The sequence below is a fragment of the Protopterus annectens genome, chromosome 8.part1, assembly GCF_019279795.1.
Source record: "Protopterus annectens isolate FY-2018-M chromosome 8.part1, PAN1.0, whole genome shotgun sequence".
Taxonomy (NCBI): Eukaryota; Metazoa; Chordata; order Ceratodontiformes; family Protopteridae; genus Protopterus; species Protopterus annectens.
Window position 1 is genome coordinate 224,034,413 of NC_056742.1, and position 12,370 is coordinate 224,046,782.

The window sequence follows — 12,370 nt, forward strand, 5'->3', positions numbered from 1 at the left end:
TAAAGCATCCCTAGTTTTTGAGGTGTTTTTCTCATGCAATTTTGTATATGCAGGTGAAAAGTAAGATTATCATCTCACCTAATAGTTTGCTATAAGAAGTGACTTTAATGGTTGTATTGTCAAGAGGGGACACTTTAAATTTTGTTTTTAATGAGAGAGGGATTTGGGGAAAAAGTAGTAGTTTGGACTTTTTTTGGATTGAGCATGAGTTATGAGTTACAAAGCCAAGTCTCAGTGGCTGTTAAAGCTTCCTGAGTAATTTTTGGTGTACCATATTGTCAGATGGGTAAATGAGAGTGGAATCATCTGCATATTGTATTAGGATGGACAGTTGTGTGGATGTATAGAGGGTGTTGGTGAAAATGTTAAAGAGGAGGAAACCAAGGATAGAGCCTTGTGGTACACCGGTGGTGAATGGGAGGTAAGAAGAGAGCATGGAGTGCCATTTTAATGACTGACATCTATTGGATTGGTAGCTTTTGAACAACAGAAGGGTGTGCTGAGATAGACCTAGTGAAGGCATTTGAAGTAGAAGTTTGCTGTGACAAACTGTGTTGAAGGCTTTAGACAAGTCTAGAAATAAGGAAGACTAGTTTTTCATTATCTCTAGCTTTAATGACAGTATCTATGTAGGTTAGAAGGGCAGTGTTAGTACTATGGGAAGGATGGAAGCCATGTTGTGTAGGGGATAGGAGTTCTTCCTGCAGGAGATACTCTAGCAAATATTTTGAATATATTTTTCAAGTATTTTGGTGATGGGGACATAAGATTGCTATAGGTATAAAGTTATTAATGTCTGTTGAATTTCCTCCTTTGTGGAAAGGGATGATGTGTGACTTTTTCCAGAGACAGGGAATATGGGATTCCTGGATTGACCTATTTATAAATATTATTAAGGATAGGGGTATTAATTTTAGTCTTCTGAAATATTCATTACCAGTCGTATTTGTATTTGTTCATGTTTTATTGTCAATCCTTCATTACTTCTCAGATATGTATGCACTCCCTCTTGCTCAAGTTCATTTATTTTATTATTATTTTTTATTTATTTTACATTTGTTAAACAGGGTTGTCTGAGTGAGCTGAAAAGGACCTTTTTCAGCAGAGGCCCAGAGAGAAAAGCTCCACATAGAAAAATTACAGATACCTTTAGATATTTAGATACGATTAGTATGCACATAAATTACAATAGACATGTGTTTACAGTGTCATGCAGCACATCAACAGTTACAGTGGAGAGAACAAACAAGAAAATATTAATTTAAAGAGAAAGGTAATTAATAGATTTGTGCTGTACAGCTGAAATTTGGAACATAGGTAGAATACATACATAGTACTGAGATACAGTACATACATTGTACATTAGCCAGTGTTTGTGAGTAAGACTGAAAACTATTATCAAGTACTCTAGGTTTATTATGTGTACCTTATCCGCTTTCACTAGTTTGGGGAGCAATCATGACATTGCCAACTTTGTTTGAGATGTTGCCTAAAGAGGTTTTTAAAGGAGGCTTTGGGTGATGTGTTTTGTATGCTAGTGGGGAGAGAGAGTTCCATTTTTTAGCCACTGGACTACTATATCGTGTGTCTCCAAAGCTATTGTAGCTGTTGGTGACTTCTAGTAGTAGTTTGCTTGATGAACTAAGAGGTCTTTTGTATGAGTGATGTTGTACTAGGTTTCTGAGTGCAGGACACTTATTGGGGAGGTAATAGATGGAATGATAGAGGCAGAGCTGATTGTAGGTTAGGAAGTTGGGCAGTTCAAGCCAGTGGAGCTGTCTCAAAGCAGTACAGTGATGAGTTCTATATGAGCAATTTGCAGCAAAGCGGGCAATTCTGTTATAGCAGGCTTCCATTTTGCTTAGTTCAGTTTTGTTGAGATTAGTCAGAATGGGAGATGCATAGAGTAGGGTGGATAGAAGTTGGGAGAGAGCAATGGCTGATCTTGTGCTGTTGGCAAGAAATGGTTTGATATGGCAGAGTGATCCCAGTTTGGCATGTACTTTTATAATAGTCAAGTTGAGATGATTATCAAATTTTAGATGGGAGTCTATGGTTATTCCCAGTAGCTTAGCCTGTGCCACTGGAGCAATTGGAGTAACATTTGCGGAGTCAAGTTGAGATGACTATCAAATTTTAGATGGGAGTCTATGGTTATTCCCAATAGCTTAGCCTGTGCCACTGGAGCAATTGGAGTAGCATTTGTGGAGTAGATAGTGAATTGACTGTAATCAGTATTTTTGTTAGAACTGGTTATAATCATAAGCTGAGTTTTCATTGGCTTGAGGATAAGTTTGGCTTTGATAAGGTAGTTTTCAATGTCAGAGAATGCTAGCTGAGTTGTTTGTAGGAGGGTGGGAATGTTTTGTGAAGCACAGATTAAAGTAGTATCATCTGCATACTGAATGATAGATGCATGCTGTGTGGAGGTATGAAGGTCATTTGTGAAGACTGTGAATAGTAGTGGCCTAATATAGAACCCTGTGGGACTCCTATAGTTATGGGCACCTGAGGAGAGAGAGAATTTTCCCATTTCACAGCTTAGTACCTGTCAGTTAAGTAACTTTGGAACCAGGTAAGAGTGGAATTTGATAGGTGATATTAGTTTAGTTTGTTTAGTAGGATTTGGTGTGAGACTGTGTCAAATGCTTTGGACATATCCAAAAAAGAGTTGGCACCTGCAGGCCTTTGTTTTTGAGATGGTTTACTGTGTCTGTTAAGCAGAGGATGGCTGTAGTGGTACTATGGGCAGGTCTGAAACCATGTTGAGTAGGTGACAAGATGTTGCTGTCTAGGAGATATTTTAGCACCTGGGTATGAATGCATTTTTCTAGGATTTTGCCCAGGGGGAGAGTAAAGCAATGGGTCTGTAGTTATTAAGTTCAGTGGAGGTACCGCCTTTATGTATGGGAGCAACATAGGATATTTTCCAGAGTTTGGGCACATAGTTTTGTTGTGAGGTTCAAGAAATAGTTGGGGAGTAGGTTGGCTGCGGTTGATGAGGTTTTTAGTTTGGAGAGCATGCTTTTGATTGAAGTGGTGGAACCTGTTTTAAGGGTAAAGCTTGTATTAATGTTATTTTTGCTGAGGGGGATAGTGAGGTTGGAAATGTCCTCTGATACTAAGGATATACTTGAGTTCACAAAGTGGAAGATGAATTGTGTTTCGATGGGAACTTTAGTGTTAGGGGTGGTTGGTTTCATGGTAGCCTTTTGGGTGGGTTTTAGTAGTTGGTTAACATTTTCCAAAATATTTGGGGGTTGTGTTGGTATTTAGTTTGTAATGTTGTGTAGTAGGATTTTTTGTCCAGCCTAATGCATTTTTTGCACGGTTGCGCAGTTCCTGGTACTTAGTTAGGCTTTGTGTTTCTTTGTTTTTTTGATAATAAAGCCAGGCAGTGCCTCTGGACTTGATGATTTATTTGGTTTTTTTATTGAGCCAGGGGTTTGTAGAGGTTCTAACCTTGATTTTGTGCAATGGAGCGACAGTGTCTTTGTGTTGTTGAAATGTTTTGTTGAAATATCCTACAGCCTGGTCAAGTGGGAGGGTTTTTAGCGGGGGCAGTCACAATTGCAGAGTAAAGTATTGAGGACCTCAGAAGAGAAATGTTTTGTGTTTCTAGTGGATTTATAGTTAGATGTTTTGCATATGCTTGTTCTACTATGTATAAGGTATATTATGTCATGGTCACTTAATGTGTCTGAGAGACTGCCTGTGTGGGGGTACAATGTTGGGTTGTTAGTCTGGACCCAGTCAAGGATGGATTCCTTTTTAGATTTTTTATAACATCTAGTTAGAATTTGGACTAGCTGCTGGTAGCCATGGAGCTTTATTAGATTACTTGGTGGTTCTGATATACAGGTGAACCAATCTAGATTGAAATCTCCCAGAATAAAGGTTTCTTGTGAGTATGTGGAAGAATACCAGGATAAGAAGTCTTCAAGGCTAGCAGGTGTATTACCAGGTGGAATATAGATCACAGTTGTGGTGATGACCTTTTTAGGGTGAAGTTGAAGTTGTGAGATAAGTATGTCACAATTATTGGGTGAGGGGGAGGAGTTTGGTAATTGATGTACAGTTAAGATGGACTTATACAGTAAGGCAGTTCCACCTCCTTTACGTAGTGGTCTGTCTTTTCTAATGATATTGTAACTGGTAAGGAGAACTTCTGAGTTAGCTATGTTTTTATTTAGCCAGGTTTCTGTTAAAGCAACTATGTCTGGGAAGTGGTGTGCTATTGTGGCCTGGAATTCAGGTATTTTATTTCTGATACTTCTAATATTAATATTTAGCATTAAAAGATGGTTGGTGTTGCTGCTGTTGTTGATTTGCCCAGGGATGAAGATAGTGGGGGTGTTATGTTCTGACATTTGTGTTGGAGCAGTTTGTGTTCAAAAGGATGGATTTGTGCATGGGTTGGGGTGGATGTCTCCACTTATGGTGAGCCTGGTGTTAAAATGGTGATACAGATGTTGGAGTTTGGTGATGAGTGTGAGAAAGTATTGTGTTTTTTTGGAGTAGGAATGAGAGCATATGTGTTTAGTTCTGAATTGTTCTATTATGTAGTTCCTGAACAATTGTGGGCAGATATTATAATGTGTGGTGTCTGTATATGAGAGTGCATAATATAGTGTTGCGCTACTATGTTTAGGGATATTGCTAGAGTGATAACTTGTAGAGTTATAAAGACATGAGAAGACAGACTAGACTTAGTTGTGTGATAGTCATGGTTATAAAGTTTTAAGTTGGTTCTAGGTGGAGGTGTGGATAGGAATTATAGGGTTGCACTATATGCGGATGGGCAAGTAATATGGGGTGATGTAATAATGCCTAGTGGGACTGAGAATGGTTGGGAGTATTTTGTGGTGGAGCAAGTGGGTGTGGTGTAATGTGATCTGACTTGAGGAGCTGTGATTGATGGAGGTGATGTGAGGTTGAGCTGTGGGTGTGGTTGCTATTACTATAAATGTAGAGGTAGTGGGGGGATTGGGAGCAGGGCAGGAGAGCAGAGAGATCGCGAGCATTAGCGAGGGTGAACGGAGCAGGGCAGAGCCCACCAAGACAAGAGTAGTGGGCAGCAAAAAAGTAAGTGTTACTTTACAAAATCTGAACACTTTAAACAAATTCCTGAGGTCTAATGGCTTACCAGCAAGCAGAATTCAATTGCTGAACAGCACTTGTGTCCTGTTGGGAGACTAGTAATTTAAAGATGGCTCCATGCTCAGCAGGATTTTAATATAGACTTAGTATTGGGGGGGGGGGGTAACACAAGGGGTGTAAACCAGGTAGAATGCAAAGAAACCAGCAAAACCAGAGAGGCAATCAGTGGAAATCTATCAGTGAAGGCCTCAGAGGGGGTGAGTAATAATTCAAACTCTACCTGTAAAGTGAAGGAGAGAAGAGACAGCAACGATTATTAAGGTTGGGAGTGTGTCTTCACATTGACTTGCTTATTAGTAGCCAGTTTGTGCACAGATTAGAGTATGGAGATACATTAGCAATGAAGGGGAATGTACACAGATGCAAATAAACAGGTGGGGCTCAAGTGATACAACCTAAGGCAGAAAGCATTGAGAGGGCTGCTTGATGGTTAATTTAATCACAGAGATCTGAATTAAATGTATACTGTCTATTGGGCAGTTAGGATTACTGCACTAGCTGGGGGGGGGCACACAAGGCTACAACAGTCAGTTTGATTAGCACGCTGAGAACTATTAAGAAACAGTGCTAATGTTATAGCTTTCCTCTCAAACACATACAAGTAGAATGCCTGGGTGGACTGACCCTGCTCTTGAGGCACAAAATGTATAACCTTGTTTCGTTTTGCAGTACTGATTCCTTCTTAGACTGTATGGGTGGGGTGGTAGCCGCAGACTGCAGAGTTGCTTGAGTGTGCTCCTGCTCTTGAGGATCAAAATGTATATCCTTGTTTAGTTTTGCAGTACTAATTCCTTCTTAGACTGTATATCTCATTTTAGTCTTAGATTAATATTTCCTTAGTGCTGCAGCTTTCCTGATTTAAATGTTGCTTTTGCACATTTATCAAGACCAAATGACATTGTGAGAAAGTTTTAGCTACTTGCAGTTGTGTTTTCAACTCACATTGATGAACTAAGTATTTAAATGAACAGCTTAATGGGTTAAGGACAAAATAAAATAGCAGCAGTGAAAGAATAGTATCCATTTCTGTATTCAAACAACAGCAAACAAGATGTATATATATAAACAACAAAGACTATCAGTGAGTCCCAGCTCTACCTTCCAATAAAATTTATTTCGTTGAACAGTTCCTTCTCTAGCGCCTCGGCCAACAGCCTTTACAGAGTAAAACAGTAAAACTCATAAAACACTTGCAATATATACAAAAAACAAGTAATCAATCAATTACATAATTAAACTATCAAATCACATAGCTTAGATATATTTAAAGTCATAGTCTTAAACAAGACATTGCCAGTTACATTCTCTGTTCATTCCATGTGGATACAAAGTCCCAAATTTCATAATCAGGATGCATTCCTTTTGTCTTGACATATTTTTTTGCCTATCAACATCATTATAATATAATGGAACATGTTCCAGAACAGATACTTTTATATTCTCAATACTTCCATGGTGTACTGAGTTAAAATGCTCAGCAATAGGACTAGTAATTTTATTATTTTTGACATCTCTAATATGTTCTTTTATCCTATCTGCTAACATTCTTTTTGTTTCTCCAATATAGTATTTGTTACAATCACAAAATATGACATACACAACACCTTTACTCATACATGTATATTTACCTTTTGTAACAAAAATTTTGCCATTTATTTTATTCACTTCATTTACAACATGTTTACATATAGCACATTTTCCACAAGGGAATGTTCCCAAATTCTTCACAACATTTAATTCATTAGTACAGGGCTTTTTATAAATGCTGTGTATCAGAAAGTCTTGTATATTTTTCCCCTTTCTATATGATGTCATTAATTTTATATTTTTCAGTGATGCTATATCTTTTTTAATAAAGTTCCAATATTCCATAATGATTTTATTACCAATCATAGAGAAGTTAGTGTACTTCGTAACAAAAAACATTCTCTCCTGTTCAGTCCCATATTTATTGCTACTTTCATAGTTATTTTGTCTAATAGTGCCCTTGCTCTGTTTAAAGGCTCTATGTAAGCTATTTTCCACATTATCTGGGTTATACCCTCTAATTTTAAATATCTCGGCCACTTTATAGGCCTCTCTAACTCTCACTGATAGTCTTTGTTGTTTATATATATCCATTTCTGTATGTTTATCCCTGAGACAGTAAATTGTCTTTTGCCACGGCTTAACTGCAAAGTAGTTTGCCACTGTTTCATGATTGCTGTAATGTAATTAATCAATATAGGGTGTATCTTGTACATCTGCAAGCATTCCTTTATCTTGCCATGTTTTTTTCTAATCTATTTGTGCCATACTGAGATTCTTCTTCTTTTTACAATTCAGTAATATGGTTTTGTATAGCTACAAATGATCTTTTGCTCCATATACTTTTCTTTTGTTACCATTTTGTTGTATTGGTGAGTTGTTTACTAAATTACTATAAACTATGTCAGAATGAATTCCAGTATATAGTTTATATATCACCAGAAGGCAAGTTATTGATCTATAGTTTTTAGGATGGTTTAGAGGTTCACTGTTATAGATGAGTTTAGTCATTCTGTTGTTAATCAGTTCTTACTTGGAGCTGATTCTTTGTGTAAAGATCTTAATATGTTTAGCCATAAGTTAATGTTTCAGTTTCTGTGGCCATTATTTAATCCCATTTCATATCCTCTGCATGTAAAATTCCTTACTGTCCCTTTTAAGTTTGCTGTGCATTTAGCATCTTTGTTGTGTTCCACAGAATGTTCATAAATATTTCACAAAATGCATTTGTTTATTCATAGGTTCATAGGTTCATACTAGGCTATCTGCCCTAGGGCATTTATAAGCCTAGCCAGAATGTGTTTGGCTTTCGCCACCCATTTTAAATTTATTTTGCTATGTCCTTTTTCGAGGTTAGTATACTGTGCCTCTGTCTAACAGTGACACAGAAGTGATACCTGGGGTAAACCTACGATCTCCCATCCACTCATCAAGATTCCTCTTGAAGAGAGTCAGTGAGGGACTCTGCCTAACCTGGACTGGGATTTTATTCCAGAGTGAAGGGAGCCTCTGGGTTATGAATCTGTCCCTCCAGCATGTCCTATTCATTTCAGTGCTGAGGTTCAAGTCTCTCGATGGGATTTGGATTTTCTGAGGTGCAGCATGTCCATTAATTCCGGGTTGGACATGGCTTTATACGTCAGGCACAGATCGCCTCTGAACAGGCGGTATGCCACTGAGTAGAGCTGGAGTTTCTTTAACCGGGCAGCATATGGCATCTGTTTGAGTCCTTTGATCCTCTTGGTGAGGTATTTTTGGGGTCTTTCCAGTTGCTGCAGGTGTCTGGCAAGGTACATCCCAAAAGGGGCATTGTACTCAATTATGGGCCTGATGAGGGATGAGTAAAGAGGCACGATGACCTCCCCTGATCTAGATGTGAATCCCTTTATGATTAGGTGGGCTATATAAAATGTTTTTCTAACCACTTTGGCCACGTGGTTGTCAAATGAGAGATTGCTATCAACTTGGGTCCCCAGGTCCCTAATTACTTCTTCTGTACTTAATGGATTACCACCTATGTGGTAATCTGTGGGCACTTTGTTTTTGCCAAAGGGGATGACTATACACTTTTTGGCATTTAGCTTGAGGCCATGTCTCTGGCACCAGTTGTCTGTTTCTATGAGGCCCTTTTGGAGGATGCTTGTGTCGGCTGGAGAGTCGATTATGGCGCCCAGTTTGCAGTCATCTGCGAACTTGGTCAGCCACAGTCCTTCTGTGTTGGCCTGTACCTCTGAGAAATATATACCGAACAAGAGAGGTCCCAGGACTGAGCCTTGTGGGACACCACTTGTAACTGGTTTGGAGTCTGACATGGCTCCAGCAATTCTAACCATGTGGGTTCTGTCCTTGAGCCAGTTTGCAACCCATCTAGTGACATAGGGGTTTATATTTAAGCTGGTGAGCTTATCTATAATGCCCGAGTGGGGTATTGTATCGAAGGCTTTTGTGAGGTCCAGGTAGGCTGTGTGGACCACCTTCCCCTCGTCAATGGCCTTGGTGACTGTTTCAAAGAAATCAACCAGGTTTAAGAGGCAGGATCTGCCCTTAACAAAGCCGAACTGGGTAGGATCCAGTGTTTCTTCTCCCTTTTTTTTTTTTTGTGGTGTATCTATTCCTTTTTCCCCCAGTGCTCTATAAAACATTTTTGGGCTATTAATGAGCTGCTTACTTTGTACTTTTCCTGTATATTGATCTGTATGTTTTCTATGTTTTTTCTCTGCTAATGCTTTGTTTATTATTTGTAGTAGTACATGATAGATCCTTATCTGTTTTGATGCTGTGCACTGCTTTTACCACATCTATCTAGGTATTTTTGTTGATCTTTTCCCTCATCAATATTCTTCTAACAGCTCTCCTTCTTGTCTGAATCATTTTATTGTTTTGTCTATTTAATGCTTCCATGGTGTGATTTTATTTTTTCCCTTTCTTTACCTTATTGCTCTGTTGTTGTGGTAAATAGTAGTGCTAATAACACTGTTCATCTGTTTTACCAAACTTCTTAGATTTTGGGTCTTTTCTTTCTATAGTCTATTTCTTTCATCGATTGCTATGTCTATCCATCTCTTTTAAATCAAGCAGTTTTCCCCTTAGATCATTTCTTCTAGACTGAGAATATCTTCCTTGCTCTTCATTTCCTGCAAAATATTCCACAGAATGTTCCAAAACATTTTCCTGTGAGATATCCTCTCCAGATACACCATACTTCATCTGCTGCCCTTTCATATGAGAACTCATCAGCCCATCACTCACAAAATTACCTGCATCAGAGTTGCCACTATTTCTAGCTCCTTCCTTGGTGTGCAACCTCAGTTGAACTTTTGCAGTGATCTCCTACAGAAGGCTCCAGAGCACCACCATTTGGCAAGTCTGAGATGCTTCACTCTCTTGCTGTTTCGCCTTAGTCTGAGAACTCATTGGTCCATCTTATTGTGGCATTACCTATGTTGGATTTTCTACATTAAATCATACAGTTCACACAGGTAATATATAATATAATATGTTTGTTTAACTTCTATCTTACTAATCCTCGTTACTTCATTCCTAGCTTGTTTTCTTAATTTTGTTTTGTGAAATTTTCCATATCTGAGTACCTTTGCCTGTATTTCACTTCAAGTATCTTTGGAGGTACTTTTTTGTATTGATTAGCTTGTCATTCTAATTTGCATAAATATCACACCTTATCAGATCTCTCTTTCTTTCTCATGTTAGTTTATTTTTCTCTCTCTCTCACTTTTTACCTTTCAAAAATCTTTGAATTTTGTTCTTTATATTTTCATGGTTTGTCTTTTGCTTCTTTTCTCAGGTGGCCTAAAGTTTCTTTGTCTATGCAATGGTTTTCATGCATCCATTTTATTCACAAAGTGAACTGGGACAAGGAAATAACATTGGAGAACTCTCTTAAAGAAGGTGGTAGTAGAGATATTATCTCTGATATTGATATGATTACTCTATTATGAAAGATTCCTGACCGCCATGTTTTAACTTCAGTTCTGAAACAAGCTTAAAGGGAGACTCTTTGCAGGTTTGGAAGGTTCAACAGATCAAAGGTCTCATTGAGATCTAAAAAAATAGGAATTTGTCATTGCTTGGGGTCAGTGATGGGAGTAATCTATTACAATAAGTAATATATTACTGTAAGATATTACAATTTTTAGTAACTAGTAATATAACTAGTTATTTTTTCAAAATAGTAACTAGTAATAGTAATATATTACTTTTTTTTAGTAACTAGTAACTTAAATGTGAGTTACTTTTGAGTTACTTCTGCTTAAACCAGTGGTTCTCAATGTGGGTGATATAGCCTCCTAAAGAGGAATGTAAAACTTCCGGGGTTCCGATATAGTATGAATAGTAATCAGATGTTAGGAGGTAATAGACACTTTGAAGTGGCAATTTGGATTTTGTCCAGTTTTTTTCCTATCCCTATAGCTCTCTGAGCCAAAATCACCAAGATTCCATACTGATTTTGTTCTGTTAGTTTGCACATTTATTTCTAAACTTCAAAAACGACACATTTTTCTTCTATTCCAAGTGTGTCTGAGCTGGAATAAGTAAATTATGAAATAGAAATTGAAGACTAATGTGTCATTTTTTAAGTTTAGAAATAAATGTACAAACCAATAGAGGAAGAGCAGTATAGAATCCCTGACTGAGAAAAGGCAGGCCACCAGACAGGATAATTCATCAGCAGTCCTCCATGAGGGGAGTAATATGAAACACTGATTAGCCAAGATTAATGATTTTCATGATGCAATGCCTTTAAAGACATTGTAAATGTCATGTATTTTTCCATACTGTGCAATTTTTTTTGGGGGGTGGGGGGGTCACAATTCTTTGGAGATTTACCGAAAATAAATCTGACTTATTTTTCTTGTAGGTAAACCTGACTACAAGCATACATACAAGAAATTCGCTGGTATCTTGGTATAAATAAAAACTTATCAAAGACCAACACTTCAAGTATGTAATTGGTTGGTCATTTAACAGCTCTAAATAGGTAAACAAATTGGTTAAACAGCTTAAAATTAGTTGCTCAGCTTAGAGATAAAAAGCCAGTTCAAAACATTCATGGTTGATAAGTAACATGCGGGAATGGATTGATTTTTTCATAGGAAAATATTAACAAAGGCTGGAATTCCATGTGAAGAACATATTGTGTCATGGTACAGGAAGTAATAACATATAAGAAGGTTGAAATTAATACCAGCAGCTGCTGTGGAGTAGAAGGAAATGGTGTATGTATATGATACAATGGCATGATGTGCAAATGTAGAATAAGTGCACAATGAAATGCAAATGAAAGCACGTGTTGATTCATATTTGCAAAATAAATTAGATACAACCAATATCGCACAGAAAGTTTTGGAACTACCGCATGACAACATGTTGGGAGAAGAAGCAGCATTCATGAACCAGCTCTTGGTGAGCACCTCTTACCCAGTAATGAGATGTGGATGCATGTTTTGTAAACAAAATCTGTGCTATTAATCGGTTATATACCAGCATCTGCTTGACTATTTTCATGTGAATACTGATATCACATATACATGCATATATATAGATGGTGGCGACAGTGGTGCAGTGGTTAGCATTGTTGCCACGCAGCAAGAGGTTCTCTGGATTGATACTCAGCTGGGGTGCTTTCTGTGCAGAGTCTGCATGTCCTCCCTGCAGTCACATGGGC